Source organism: Choloepus didactylus, chromosome 3, assembly GCF_015220235.1.
Source record: "Choloepus didactylus isolate mChoDid1 chromosome 3, mChoDid1.pri, whole genome shotgun sequence".
In the NCBI taxonomy this organism is placed as follows: domain Eukaryota; kingdom Metazoa; phylum Chordata; class Mammalia; order Pilosa; family Megalonychidae; genus Choloepus; species Choloepus didactylus.
The window spans coordinates 143,757,186-143,774,063 of NC_051309.1; the positions used below are offsets into that span (position 1 = coordinate 143,757,186).

Below are 16,878 nucleotides of genomic sequence, written 5' to 3' on the forward strand. Positions count from 1 at the left end.
GAGTGTAGTTACAGGTACCTAGTTCTTTGAATACAGTGTATCTCTTAATTTTAAATAAGATTTAAAAATTCATAAATATGTGATTACAGTCTATTACTTAACATTTGTCTACAAAAGAGTCCATGTCAACATTCATTATTTATAAACTACTCTTTCTTTATATTAATAATTGAATGAGTTTTCCTTTGTTTATAGCTATAATGAAAGTATAATGTGCAAAAATAGCCTGGGTTCATTTTGGTCATTTTTGCTATTAGTAAATGAATGGGAAAATACATTTTAAAAATATATACAGATATTGCAAACAAAAATAAATCTCTGGATGTGGCATACACCAAATGATATATAAAATATATTTGGCGAGATAGTTATATATAAACAAGGAGTTCTTTCTTTGCAGCTAAAAACTGATCATCTCAATAAAAACTTTAATGCAAATTTACTTTTGTATTTGTTGGTTTAACAGAGGAGTGTAGACTGATATTTCCAAAGGAAACATCTATTACAATTGCTAGAGAGGAGATTAGAATAATTCTCAGGTTTCTGGGAATTTCTTGGAATAGATGAACTATATAAATGGATTTGGTGATATGATTAGGAATGCATAGAATTCAAAAGCCATAACTTGGATTTCAGAAGGCTACTTGTTCAAACAAGCGCCTTTTTCTAACTTACTCTATTCTCTCTCCTATGTTTTTGGGAAATGTGTCATTTTTGCTTAATTAGCTAAACATGCAATATATATATTTTTTTAACTTATGTTCCAGTGGTAAAAGTCTCAGATCTGTATGTTTCAATATTACAATGTTCATTTTAAGCCTACATAAAATCTGGGAAAATTGATAAAAATATGATGTCCTGTATAAAATACCTCCCTTTTTTGTATATTTGTTTTTAATGTAAATTTTTAACTTAATCAACATGACCTGATTAGAAAATATTATTAAAAATTTCACACAAAAATAACAAAAAATATCCACGTATTTAACATTAATAACTTTAAAGTATGTACTAGAGATAGCATTGACATTCATCACTCAATTGTCTTCTTTTGCAAAATAAGTATTATTCCTTTATTAAAGTTGAATTAAGACTGCTTAAATATATTCAGTTTATTTCATTATTTAGTACCAACAGAGTTACTATTGTATAAAGGAATAAAAATTCACAACATGGGCATTTCCAAATTAGAGTAAATTATTTATATCATTGATACCCCTTTCTCAGGAACAAAGATCCAAATATAAGCTAATTTCCAAATAAGAGATATTCAGATATCATGGTAATTCTGTACATACTTAATAGAAAAATAAGTTAATCGAAATATATAAAACTAAGTTTACATAAACTGTGACTGGCAAAGTTACAGGGACCTCATTATCGTTCATTTAAGCCTCTTGTCATACTCCTAACTCACCATCCCAGCAAGTGTTTTGCTTCAAATTTTACAAAGAAAAAAAATTAGGTTAATGCCACTGAACTTCCCACGACCATAAATACATCCTAGATAAATCTAGCAGTTGTGCTTTCTGCTAGTCTCATGTTTACTATATCCACCTGTGAAATGTATCTATCTACTATGTTTTCCTTAGTACCTTCATCCTATTATCTTTCCCTCACTTTCCTATATTTTTAACCTCTCCTTTCATGTATCATTCTTGTGAATACACACAAAGAACTTCTCTCAATTCTGTACCATACTCTAGTCATCAACTTATTTCTTTTCTTCCATTTACATCCAAGTTCTTTCTTAAAAGAGACTCCACTTATTACCCATTCCTTTTTATCCATTCTCTCTTTTATACAGCAAGCTGCTTTCCATTCAAAGCAATCCACTGCAAATGACGCAAGTGTTCTTTTAATTCCATTAACTGGATTTCCTCTTTTCAGTGTTCTTATTGTTTAACTTCTTTGTGGACTTAGACACCATTAACCATAACTTTTCGTTTTTTTCCATGAAAGTCTCCTCCCTGGTTACTTATTTCTTACAGCTTTTCTTCTTCCAATTCATTTTTGTTCCCATAAGTTTCCTTCAGGAGAATGCACTTATGCCCAGAAAACAATATTGAGCCTAATTTCCCAGGAATCGAAACACATACTCTCCCTGAATCATCTCATTTGTTGTCCTGATTTTAAACAATAAATGTATGATGATTCCTAAATCAATATCTGTGTGTGATCCAAATCCCTGATCCAGAATTAGATACATGAGCAAAGCATTTTTTAATGTATTATCTTATTTGAACCTCACGTTACCTTTTGAGTGAGGTACCACTATTCTCTCTTTAGAGATGGGAAAGAGATTAAGTAATTGGGACAAATCAAGAGCTATTGACTTTCAGGGCCAGGTTTTGTGTGTGTGTGTGTGTGTGTGTGTGTGTGTGTGTGAGAGAGAGAGAAAGAGAGAGAGATAGACAAGTGTATGTTCTTAACCTGTTCATCATTAACCAGATGTTCCACCTCCTTTTCAAAGTCCACATTTTCATAATTAAATTCAGTCTCAGTTTCTTAGTCCTTCACCACTCATCTCCTATGAGTGCAAAAAGCATTGTTATATTTTGGCATAATCTTGTTACTTGCTGCCTCCACAGTGCTAAAATTTATTGAGGTATTTTCATACACATATAGAATTCTGGTTTTCTCTTCACTCAGTTCTTGAATTTATCAAGCAAAACATCCTTTCTATACTGTATTTCCTGTCTTGGTTAATGAATCCATGGTAAATCCAATTACCGATTCTGAATGCCACACATTATTATACTTCCTCATTCTTAAAATTGGTATGTCTTTCCAATGTTAGCTACTAAAATTTCTCTATGTTTCTACAATCACTGCCTTAGTTGAGTCTGCTATCATTTTTTTCACATGTAAAATTAGGGTATTCTCCAAAGAGCTCTCCCTAAACTTTCATTTATATCTGCTACACAACTGCCAGCATGTATCTGTATTCTTATTAAAAAAAAACACATTTTTTTTCCAAAAAAACATAGTGATGGGTTGGTGTCTTACATTCTTGAGAAACCCTTAATTTTTTCGTATAATTTACATAATGAAATTCACATTCCCCAGGAGTACACTGAAGGCTGTATATTTATCTCACTGCTGCCTATGAATTTAAACTTATTTATTTCCAGAGATGCTAGCTCTAAACTGTTCTTGTTGTTTTGAGTTTCCAAGGCTACTTTATACCCCTCTACCATTGCTGAAGCTGCCCCTTCTGGCTGGAATGCTGCCCTTGTCCTCATTTATCTGCCCCTTATACTGGGCAAATTCTGTACTCAATCACCTCCCTGATTATGTGTGATGATCGTCTTTGAAAACTAAGTACTCAACTACAGACAGTGAAACATTTTCCAACTCATTAAGGAGGAATTTGACAACCCCTTTTGAAGGTATTTTTGTGTATTGTTCCTATGTTTAGCATGAGCCATTTATGAGCCATACTTGCTTATATCTAGAAAAATGAAAGCCCTTTATGGGAATTATAGTCTTTCTTTATCCTGGACCCAATACTCTCTGTGGCAAATACTTGTTTAATAGATATTGCATGGCCTATAGCAATTAAATATATTTTCATTTGTTCAGTAGCATTTATAGCTTTACTCAGAATACTGAAAATAATTTACATGAACATGCTTTGAAACATGTATCTCTCAAAAAAATGTGAAGACAGAGCTTGAGAATGAAAAAAAGTTAAAGCAGATATATTACAAAATAAGTATTTAAAGGTAGATGAATGAAAAGAAATTACTTAATGCTTGAGATAGATTAAATTATATACCCCAATGTTCTTAACCTTAATCTGCATTCCTGTGGCTGTGAAATCATTACAAATAGTATCTCTCAAAGATGTTATTTAAATTAAGGGTGGGGCTTTATCAGGATTACTGGAGTCCTTTATGAGTAGAAGAAACTCAGATGCAGTAAGAGAAAACACAAGGAGGAGCCAGAGTTGGAAGTTAATGGAACAAGAAAAGATAGGAGAATACATCACCATGTGACATCAGGGAAGGATACAATCCAAGGAACCCAAGAGTCACAGGCAGCCAGCACCAGAATGTTACCAACTGTGGAGAGACAGCACTGTTTTGCTGATGTCTCAATTTTGGACTTCTCCTGGCCCCTAAACCATAAGCAAATAGATTCCCATTGCTTAAGCCAACCCATTTTGTCATATTTGTCATAGCAGCCTAGCAAACTAAGATAATACTCTTACTCTGAAAGGCACTTAGCTAAAGGTGGGAAACGGGGCCATTGATGCATCATGAGGGAAATCAGGTATAATCAGGATTGATGAATATAGTTGCAGAGGCTCCCAAATCCTGATGTTCTCTCTCCATCTTAGAAAGATTAGTCTTCTCAAAATGTATATAAGAATAAAGTCAGTAGCAGTTTAGCATGAGGAAGATATTTCAATTGTCACAAGAGATTGATATTTTTTAAGCTTTACTTCATGACATTATTTTTATATAAGTATATTTTATAAATCTGTAATTGACTATGATGTGTAACTTCAGATTCTGGTTTTCTAGAAAAGGAAAAAAAAATGATTGGCATTCTCAGTTATTCATATCTGGCAAAAATCTAGCATGTTGTTCAATGTCACTATTATCCAAAGATTGCATTTCATTTTTTATATCATTTTATTTAGCTCAGAATAATGTTTAGGGAAAAATGTTTGTGGATGATTTTGCAATGTAGTTCTACAAGAAATAGCAAATTTCACCTCTAATTTAAAAATTTCTACCTAATAATCCTAAGAAAAATGATATTGTTAGCTTAATTAGAGAAACACATTACTGCAAACTTGCATGAGGCACAACTTTCAGAACTTATCCAATCTTATCAGTATTTCCATCATCATTTATTAAAGAAGTTACACTATTGTATATTTGAGTTGCAGAAAAAAATGATAGATTTGAAACTTCTGATATCTGATTCTGTCTCCTCTGAAGTTTTGTTCCTATTTAGTTGATTGAAAATAAAAGGAGACTTGACCTCAAAGACTCCTAATCGTGTTATTAAATACATATAACTAAATAATATATCTCTGTGTCTCATTTAACATATCTACTAAACAGGAAGAATGTTTGCAATACCTAATTCTTTGAAAAATATTTGATGAAGAATATCTGAAGGTACACAAGGGACAGACATGAGGGTTTCTGTCATACATTCTTCTTCATCTTTGAAAGACAAGCATCAGCTTTCTTTGACAAAGCTTAGGTGATTTTCTCTCTAAGTACCATAGAATTCAAGTTTTGATTTACATAAAAGAAATTGAGTCAGAGGGTGATTTTCCTACAGGCAGGAAAATTTTCAGTATAAAAGGATCCTTATAAAATTCTGGCCAGTTTTACAAATAATATCTACTAAGTGTCTCCTAGGGTCATATGACATCTTTTCTCATTTTCAAATTCTAGTTCAAAGAAGAGTGGAATAGTTGTTTTCACTGTTCCTTTAAAAATATGCAAGTAGATATTTTAAAATAAGGAATGTGATGACAATGTCTATATTGTTTTAGGAAAAAAAAAGAATGTCTTAGATTAAATATCCATGTTTACCTTTGTACAAGTGAGAAAGTTAATATTAACAATTCTAAATTAAAAAAATGCCCATCAATCATATCTGGAATTTCAGAGTTATGATATTTTCTGTAAGACAAATAAAACTCTTCCATAGATATGAGTGTTTGAAAAGAAAATACATTTCAATTGATTCTAATTCATTTCAGAATTTTATTAGTAAGAATATAGACTCTCTCCTAATTATAAATTATAACTTATAATTACTTTTAGCTGAATAACTAAAGATTAAAATGTTTTTTGAAAAACATTTCAAAATAATTTCTCTCTGGTTTTCTTTCATCAACATTTTCTCATACTCAGCTGCTTAGCATTCTTTCTGCAACAATGCAGACTTGATTAGAGCAGGCTAGATTATGATTTTCTCTTTGAAAGGATATTTATGCTCATTATGTGAAAGTTTTTGCTGTATTGCATATTTGTGATTGCCCCCAGCGGTTAGGCATTTGAACCTCCTGGATGGCTTTCAGAATAAGATGACTCTAATAAAAATTTAGTGCATGCACAACCCAAGGCAATTTTGAGTTCTTCACTTTCAACTTCTCTGCCAAAGTCCAACCCTAAGGAGTTTGACTATTTCTTATTTTTATGTATCGTCTACTAATTAATTTTGCATAAAGAAAAAGAAAATGTTTAAGTAACATGGGTCTACCAAGCTGTGATTGTCCTTTGGAAATTGCTTGTAGCTGTGGCTGAGACAGAAAACCTTGTAAAATATTTAACAATAAAATGACACATTAGGGAAAGTACAACATCTGACAGTACATCAGGCCCTTGCTCTGCACATCTGTTTTCTCATCTTTGCCCAGGCTGCAACAAGGTATCTTCTTCCTGGTCAACTCTAACATGACAACTTCTCTGATTGGTTTTGAAGATGATGATGGAGAACTAATGGCAATTTAAAAAAGACAATATTCTCTCAATTCATAATAAGTATTACTATAATATGGCAGTTCTTAATATAATATTATTACCAATAAAAGACTATATTCCATACCTCAATCATGAAAATGCAATTAGCTTTCATGCACATTAAATTATATGAATAGTGCAATAATCCTGTGAAGTGCATAGAACAGACGTAACCACCAAAAATGGCATTTCATTTAGTAACAAAATAGTGTCTAGAAGGACCACACTGACAAAAAAAAACTGGTATTTCCACAATATAATCTTGTAGCTCAACTATTAGTCCTCCTGATATTCATAATGACACATAAATTGTATCATAATTTTTATGTAGCTGGTCATTTTTACACAGTGCATCAGTTGATTAAATTGGGGATTGATATGGAGATTTTTTTTTAATTTTCTTAAAATTTTGATAGTCATTCTTGAAAACAATACAATAGAATATTAAGTAACCACTAAAATTGAGGAAGGTTACAGGCAAAATGTTTTAATAATGAAATAATGCTAAAAAAAAAAACTAGAATGATACAAAAATGAAGGACAGAGAAAGAGAAGTAGAGGATGAGAAAAGAAAAGTTATTTAGTGGGTATGATCATGGACTACTATCAGAGTGTAGCAATTTAAATCCCAGCTCTGCCACTTGCTATCTATCTGACCTTGAGTTGTCTAACTTTGTCTTAATTTTCTTATCTGTAAAATGGGGTAATGCTGTTACCTACCTCATAAGGTTGTTAGGTGAACTAAATGGGTTAATATTTGTGAAGAACAAAACAGTTGCTGGTTACCATACTAATTTAAGTAATTCAAGTGAAATAAAAAAAAAAAACTGAATAGAAAAATTAGAATTGTAATATTTCAATTTTAGATGGCAATATGAAAATCATACCAAGCATGTTTTTGATTGTTGGGACAAAATTGATTTATAATAAAATTTTGATTTACAACAAGCATGCAGTAAAGTTCACAAATCTTAAGTAAACAGTTTGTTGAATTTTTCCTTTACACATAAGACCACTACCAATATCAAGATGTGGCATATTTTCAGCACTACCTGTGCACCTGTTGGTCAATAACCCCTGCCCAAGGTAACAAGTATTCCAATATCTAACACCATAGTTTGTACCATATAGTCTGGCTTTACTTGTTCTTTAACATCATACAAAGGATATACAATGTTTTTGCTTTGGGAATTTTTCTTTCAACATTAAATCTATGAGGTATCTGTGTTGTACTACTTGAAGTTTGATCATTTCCCTTTTTTACAGTAATGCCTGAATATACTACTTTAGAGTTCATTCTCGAGTTGATGTACATTTGTATTATTGCCACCATGATGCTATTATGAATAATGTTACTATGAAAAGTTTTAATATATCTTTTGGTATTTCTGTGCACTCATTTTGTTGTTGTTGTGGGGTAAACATCTAGAAGAATTGCTGATTCATTGTGTAGCCTTAGCTCAATTTAATAGATACATTCAAACAGATTTCCAAAAGAACTGTTCCATTTAATACTCTCCTTAGCAATGTATGAGAATTCCCATATGCTTCATATTCTCAACACCAGCACTTTGGATGCCATATTTTAAACATTGGGTCTATGTGTTGTGGTACTTCACTGTGATTTTTAATGTGCATTTTCTTGAAGATTAATGGTGTTGAGCATCTTTAAAAATGTTTCTTGGGCACACTTTTGCCATGTTTTTGTTCATTTGGGTTGTGCAAGTTGATATTTTTCTTTTTATTTTTAATTTGTAGGAATGTATATATTTTTTAATCCTGGAGAGAAACCCTTTTCCTAGTCACCATCTTAATGTTCGTTACTGATGAATATAAGGTTTCAATTTTAATTAACTTCAATATATCATCTTTTATTCTATAGTCATATATATTCTATATGGCTTTTTTTTACTAACACAAATTCTTCAAGATAAACTTGTTTTCTTCAGTAAAAATCTTGATTGATTTTTTCAAATTTGTATGTAAAATTAATTTGGATTTAATTGTTTGTATGTTATATGGTGGGAGTTGAAGTTTATTGACCCCACTTACCCATTTTTTGGAAAGACTATTCTTGTCCCCACCACTGCATCTCATTGGTAACTTTAGGTTAAGTTAGGAGGAACATATGGGGTGTCAATTATTTTTCTTCCTTCTTTGAAGAGAAGCACAGTTTATTCATCTTCAAACTCATTTTTTTTTCATAATATATGCATTTAGATCTATCACATTCCTTTTAACACTGTTTTAGCTGAATACTATGAGTTACAAGACATATTTTTATTGTCATTCAGTTTAAAGCATTTACTAATTTTCATTTTAATCTCTACTTTTGCTCTTGGGTTATTAATAAATACAATGCTTATCTTATATTTTTGTTATTCATTTCCAATTTTACTCCATATCATTTCCACTTAAAAGAGATGTGTATGCTTCAAAAGTTGTCTATGTTCTAAACATAACAATAAGGTCAAGCAAATAAATAGCTCCATTAAAATCCTTACTGATTTTTTTCTATTCTTCTATTAAATAAACAAAAAAGGAGATGTTAAAAGGCCACCTATGATTGTGAAATAGTTTTCATGGTGTCAATTTTTGCTGTATGCATTTTAATCTCTATAATTAGGTATTTATATTTTATATATTTAGTTTTTTTGATTTTTTTTCTTTGAGAAGTTGTGGGTTTATAGAATGATCATGAATAAAATACAGGATTCCCAAATATCATCCTTTTGTTAACACCTTGCTTTGGTGTGGCACATTTGTCACAATTGATGATAACACAATTGACCCTCTTGCCATTATGAAATAATCTTATTTATTTATAGCAACGCTCCTTGACTTGAGTTCTACACAATTTATTTTATTTTATTTTTTTGTTAAACGATTGCATGGTATAATTTTCTTCATTCTTGTATTTAAAATCCATGTTTTTGTTTTGTTTTTTTAATTTAAGATCATTTCCATTTAACAGCATACGGTGGGTTTTATTTTTTATTAAATTATGTTGCTTATCACTATAGCTGTGATAAAAATCACTATAAACTTGATGACTTAAAACAATGCACATTTAATCTTATATAAATCTCAATCAGTTCAAAAGAATCAAATAGCATCCTCTATATCATATAAGTCAGATATGGGTGTGACTCTGTGTTTGATCCACCTTGGGGAAAAATTTCTTGTCATTTATGAACCCATAAAACTAGAAAACAAGTTACCTGCTGCAAAAAGAAAACAGTGGTTGGGTATAGGCTAACGGTTATATATATTAACGTTCCACAATTTTGAAAATGGAAGAAAGAAAGGAGTCATTAACCCAAAATGTTTTTGACATCCATCCAGGTAAATCCCATTACACTTCAAGGCCTTGGGATATCCTCTGTGGCTCAAAGCTGCACTTTCCTTTTCATGAAAGGTAACACTTGTTTGCAGTTGAGTGGTTTTATCAGTCTGTCTCTTGCCTGAATAATTTTGTGATGACTACAGCCTTCTTTTTTTCCCTCCTCTGTCCATTCTTTCCAGTCCAAGGTGACAGTAACAATACTAATTTCCATAACAATACTAATTACAAAGTCTCATCAAAATAAGTTATAGTTCATCCTGGGGCAAAACTCCTGACAATTTGATGGACCTGTGAAACCTAGAAAACAAGTAATCTGCTTCTAATATACAACAGTTGGACCAGCACAAATGCCCGGGCCCAGAACCCACCCTGTCAGAGAATTGGGATGGTAGCTAAGATCTCCATAAATGCCAGGACATAGGCCCCACTATCTCTGAGCACTGGGGTGGGATCACTCTCCCTGAATTTTGGTGCAAAAACCTGCCTTCTCCAAGCACCAAGACAGATGGCCTGACATGTACAAGAACAGGGGTTAGACTCATCCTTTCCACCTATGTGAGTGGGTATGTCTCTTGACTCAAAGACATCTTTTTAGTCCAGAACTCTGCTTCCATGGTGGTTCTTCCCTTGAAGTCATTTTGCTTCAACTCATCCCTTACAATGCAAATGGAATCCTCAACTTTTCAGGTTGTCTGTTGTTAAAGTGAGGGTATTGATTGAGGCTAAATGAGATGGTGAAAATTAGAATGTGGATATATGGACTGATGATGTCAGAGGGGGCATTGAAACCATAGATTCAAAATAGTCTCCTTTCCCAAATAAATCTGTAACTCTCTGCCCTGAGAAATCAGTTACCCAGTCTTCATGCTGTGCTGTGGAATTAGCCATCTAGCATCCAAAGAGATTAATACTGCTGTGCCTAATGAAGCTGTAACTGCCTCCCCTCTCTGTCTGAAGAGATTAACCCTGTTTTACCAAATAGAACTGTCATGGAATGCCCTGAGGTAGCTGGCTTGCAAGACACCACTGATTCCTCTCATGGCCACATATCCTTTCTTCCAGTCCTATAAATAGACTGTAGAACCAACACTCCCTAGGCTATACTCCAAAAGAAATGCCTGATTTTTCCAATTTATATAGCCAGAAATCAAGAGGTATGCATGGTAATGGATATTAAGGGTGTGATATAATGGTGAAAGGAACGTGAGGTTGGATTAGCCTGAATTTATTGATATGGGCCCAGTAGGCAGGGATTCCATATTAAGTGCTGCAGTTTGATGGGTTAGAAAGGGCTGTAGCAATATGTTTGGTTGGTTGGCTGAAGCACAGGTTAAAAAGTGGCCTAAAGTAAATGAAGCGGTGATGCCAGAATTGCCCTGGTATAATACAGATGAGATCTAAAGGCATGTTAGAGTGGATTTGTCATGCAAAATTTGTTCACCCAGCCTGGTAGTGTCCACAGGACACAAGGACACACCTTTCACAACAACTATGAGTAATACGTTTGTAATAGCAGCAAATCTACCCTGAAGAGCTCTGTAATTGATCTCTGTAGGTCATATATTACTGTGGGAAGTGCTGCCACTGAATTTTGATCCTTATATGCAATGTGTATGATCAGATCCTGATTCGGCAGGAGCACAAGTGGTGGCACTTAATCATCACAAACAAGATGATCATGGCTAATTTAAATGACAGCAGATTAAAAACTTTAGTCAGAATTATTGAATGGCAGATACTTATGATGTTGGCTAGATGATCATGGGGTACTTTTGGGGATTGAATCATGTCCCCCACAAACATATGTTCTGCTTCCACCCCCTGGAACTGCAGGTATGAACTCATTTGCAAACAGGACCTTTGGAGATGTTATTCATTAAGGTATGTCCAAATTGGATGAGTATGGCTGGAGTCCTTTTAAAGAAAGAAAATTGGGCATGGAAGAGAAGCAATGAGAGGCCATCAGCAGCTGGAAGTCACCGAAAGGAGAAAGGAGAGGACATCACCATCTGCATTGCCATGTGACGGAAAAGCAGGAAACCCAAAGACTGCAGGCCATACAGAAGATACTGACAAGAGGAGGAAACAAGCCTTCTAGACTCTAAAACCATGAGCCAAAAGTTTCCTGTTGTTTAGCCAACCCATTGTATGATATTTGTTTTGGCACCTAAGAAACTAAAACTGTTTCTTCCCCCCCCACCTCCAGTGGAAAATGGGGTGCTGCTGTTGCAAATATCTAAAAATGTAAAAACAACTTTGGAATTGGGTAATGAAAAGAGGCTAGAAGAACTGTGAGGGCTCAAAGATGAGTGAAAGCTGAGGAGAAAATGTGCATTGTCTTAGAATATACATAACACTTCATGAACAGAATCTTAGTAAAAATATGAATGCTAAATATATTTGGCAAGGTCCTAGAAGGAAATGATGAATGTGTCACTGGAAATATTAAGAAAGGTGATCCTTATTGTAAAGTGGCAGAAAACTTGGCAAACTTGAGTTCTGATGTTCAATGGAAGACAGAACTTGGAAAGTGATGTGGATATTTGCTGAGGAGATTTCAAAGCAAAATGTGGAAGATGAAGCCTGGTTTCTCCTTGTAGTTTATAGTGTAGTGAGAGAGGAAAGATATGAGCTGAGAATTGAACTCTTAAGTGCACAGAAACCAGAAAATTATGGTTTGCAAAAACCTAAGCCTATCCAGATAGTATGCTCAGAGTCAAGGGCCAGATGTTTTGGGAAGTTAGTTCTCAGAGGACAGTGGTCCATGTGAGGGTTTAATTGAACAATTCTTTTGTTAAAGAGGGTGTGGGTGTACATAGATCCAGTCAGCCATTTCAGTGGAAGTCAGGATAGGACATGCAGTTATCTAGGAAGGATCTATGGAAAGTTTGGATCCCTATAAACTGTGCACAAAGCCCACAAGGTTATTGCAAAATTTGTATGAACAGAAATGATACCTGAAAGGTATAAATAATACATCAGTTGATGGAAGAATGACTTAAAGGGCAGAACAATAGAAGCTGAGATCTGAACAAAAGAGATCTTCTCAGGGCAATAGAGTGGGCCCAGCCATGAGTATAGAAGGGCAGGATCTCTCCTGTGCTTGGATAAGGCTGGTCATTTGTCCCTCATATGGAAGGGGTGGGCCTTACAGCCTGTGTTCAGGGAGAGTGCTGCCAGCCAAATGCTTAGAGATGGTGGGACCTGTGCCCTGACATTTGTGGAGAGTCTAGCTGCCATCCTAATTCTTGGAGAGGGTGGAGCTTATACCTCAGTGTTCATGAAGAGCATGGCTCCTCTGCAACTCCTTGGAAGAGAGGGAGTAGCCAAAGGCCTGTCCTTCAGGCCTGGAGGACATAGAATTGATCCATAGATGACTCTCAGACATTGAAACCTAATGGACTTTGTCCCATGGGATTTTGGACTTTTTAGAGACCTGTGACACTTCCTTTCCTTCCAATTTCTCCCTTCTGGTGTAGAACCGTTTACCTCATGTCCCTCCCATCATTGTAAATTGGAAGCAGATTATTTGTTTTCTAGATTGTACAGGTCCACAGATGGAGAAGGATTTTTGTCTCAATTTACATACCACATCCATAATTGATTTTGATGAGATTTTTGGATGTAGCATTATTCTGAAATGGCTTTAAGCTTTTGGGATATTGTGATGAAATGAATATATTTTGCATGTCTTTTGGGGATTCAGAGGGTGGACTGTTGGAGAGTGAATCATGTCCCTCACAAAAGGCATGTTCAAGTCCCAATCCCTGGTCTTGTGGGTTTGAACCCATTTGTAAATAGGACCTTCAAAGATCACATCATTTAAGGTGTGTCCAAACTGAGTGAGTGTAGGACTTAATGAATTATGGGCAAAGTCATTATAAGCAAACAGTACTGGCACAGAAGGGAAGTGAAGATAAGCAGTCAGAAGCTCGAAGGCACTGAGATCCAGAGGAGAAAGAAGATATTTCCATTTGCATTGCCATGTAGCAGAAAAACCAGAAACTCCAAAGACTGCCAGCCAGCCAGACTGACCTTAGAAAAATTCAAGCCTTCAAGCCTCTGAAACTGTGAGCCAAAAGTTTCTACTTTTATGTCATTCCATTGTATGGTATTTGTTTTAGCAGCTAGGAAAACTAAAAGTAGAATTGAAATAGATGGGCAGCTTACTGACTTTTTATTTTTTTGTGTAAGCAGAAGTGTAAATTGAATTTCAAAAGCAGAGAATCACAGTTCCTCAATCAATTCCTAGACTTCAGATAGTTTATAGACACAGAACCCATTGAACAAATGCAAGGCTGCTTACCTTTAGGAAAGATGCTGCTACACTGTTATTCTTCAAAAGTTTTGTTCTAGTTTGCTAATGCTGCTGGGATGCAAAATACCAGAAATGGATTGGCTTTTATAAAAGGGGGATTATTTGGTTACACAGTTACAGTCTCAAGGCCATAAAGAGTCCAAGGTAATGCATCAACAATCAGGTACCATCTCTGGAGGATGACCAATGGTGTCTGGAAAACCTCTGTTAGCTGGGAAGGCATGTGCTGGTGTCTGCTCCGGAGTTCTGGTTTCAAAATGGCTTTCTCCCAGGATGTTCCTCCCTAGGTTTCAGCTCTTCAAAAATGTCACTCTTAGTTGCTCCTGGGGTGTTTGTCCTCTCTTAACTTCTCTGGAGCAAAAGTCAGCTTTCAAAGGCCATCTCCAAAATGTCTCTGTAAGCTGCAGCTCCTCTCTCTGTTCCTGTGCATTCTTCAAGGTATTCCTCTTGGCTGTAGCAAGCTCGCTCCTTCTGTCTGAGCTTTTATAGCGCCCTAGTAAACTAATCAAGGCCCATGCTGAATGGGCAGGGCCACGCCTCCATGGAAATTATCTAATCAGAGTTATCACCTACAGTTGGGTGGGTTGCATTTCCATGGAAACAACCTAATCCAAACATTTCAACTTAATCCCCACTAATATGCCTGCCCTCAGAGATTGCATCAAAGACAGTGGCATTTTTGGGGACATAATACATTCAAACTGGCACAAGTTTATACTTTTATTCTTCCTTCTAGTCTTTCCCCAAAGGTATTTATGGCCTTCTACCAGAGTTTCTGTTCATTGAAAAATAGGAGCTGATAAGACATTTTGGGAAATACTGGCCACTGGTTCTGAACTGATATTAATTCCAGGATACCCAAAATGGCACCATGGTCTAACAGTAAGTGTAGGGGCTTATAGAGGTCATGTGATCAATGGAGTTTTAGCTCAGGTTCACCTCAAAGTGGGTACAGTGGATCCCTGGACCCCTTCTATGGTTACTTCCTCAGTTCTAAAATGTATAATTAGAGTAAGCATAATCATGAACTAGCAGAAACCCCTCATTGGTTCCCTGACCTATGGAGTGAGGTCTACTATAGCAGAAAAAAAAACAAGAGGAAGCACCTAGAAATCCATTCCTGTAGAGATTGCTGATATTATTGCCACCACCAAGTACTTGAAGGATGTAAGGTTGGTGATTCACACCACATCCCCTTTCAACTCTCCTATTTGGCCTGGGCAGAAAACAGATGCTTCTGGGTGGATTACAGTGGATTATCATAAACTTAACCAAGTGGGGTAACTCCAATTGCAGCTGCTGTTCTAGGTGAGGTCTCAATGCTTGTGCAAATAAACACTACATCTAGTACCTGGTATGTAGCTACTGAGCTGGCAAATGCTTTTTTCTTGATACCTTTTAATGCAGACCACCAGAAGCACTTTACTTGCTGCTGGCAATGCCAGCAATGCACCATCACTGTCCTACTTCAGGAATATAACAGGTCTCCAGCCTTATGTAACAATCTAGTCTTCAGAGACCTTGATCAACTTTCCCTTCTATAAGACATCATGCTCTACCATTATACTGATGACATCATGCTATTAAGACCTAGTGAGCAAGAAGCAGCAACTATACTAGACTTATTGGTAAGTCATTCGTTGAGCTATCCCTTCTAAGGTGAAGAATAAGCTATTGTATTTGCCCCTTTTACAAACAAAATAAGAAAAAAAGAAGCACAATACCTTGTTAGCCTCTTCATATTTTGGAGGCAATATGTTTCTCATTTGGATATGCTACTCCAGTCCATTTACTGAATGACCTGAAAAGCTGCATGTTTTGAGTGGTAAGTGGTAGAAAAAGAGGCTCTGCAACTGGTCTAGGCTACCATGCAAGCTGCTCTGCCACTTGGGCCATATGATAAAGTAGATCCAAAAATCTGGAAGTGTCAGTGGCAAATAGAGTTGCTGTTTGGAGCCTCTGGCAGGCTTCTATAATAGAATAATAAGATAGATCCTTGGAATTTTAGATCAAAGCCCTGTCATCCTCTGCAGATAACTACTCTCCTCTTGAGAGAGAGTTTCTGGCCTGCACCTGGGCCATGGTAGAGACTGATTCCTTAGCTATGGACCACGAAGTTACCATGAGCCTCAAGCATAATGAACTGGATATTGTCTCAATGGCCATGCCATACAGTTGGACAGGTACAAAAGCACTCCATCATCAAAGATGATGCAAGATCTGGCTCTAGCAGGCTCTGAAGGCACAAATAAGTTACACAAAGTTGTGGTCCAAATGCCCATTGTCCCCACTCCTGTCACGTTACCTCCTCTCTACCAGTGCCGAACTATAGCTTCTTATGGAGTTCCCTATGATCAGTTGATTGAGGAAGAGACAACTCAAATATGGTTGAGAGATGGTTGTGCATAATATACAGGTGCCACCTGAAAAGGGACAGCTGCAGCACTATATTCCCTTTTTGGGACATTAGTGAAAAAACAGTGGTGAAGGGAAACCCTCCCAGTGAGCATAACATTTAGAAGTGCACCTGACTGTTCATTTTCTTGGAGGAGAAATGGCCAGATCATTTGCATATTAACTCATGGCCAATGGTTTTGCTGGATGATAAGGGATTTGGAAGGAACATGATTGAAAACGGGTGACAGAAAGGTCTTGGAGAGAGTTATGTGAATAGATATTTCCTAATGGGCTACAAATGTCAAAATATTTGTGTCCCT

The 16,878-nt window shown here is 35.5% G+C and overlaps 1 pseudogene; it reads left to right on the forward strand.

The window, feature by feature from the left end:
• The window catches only part of LOC119530465, a 50,323-nt pseudogene extending 33,950 nt beyond the window's left edge, over positions 1–16,373 (forward strand).
• The last annotated feature ends 505 nt before the right edge of the window (positions 16,374–16,878 follow it).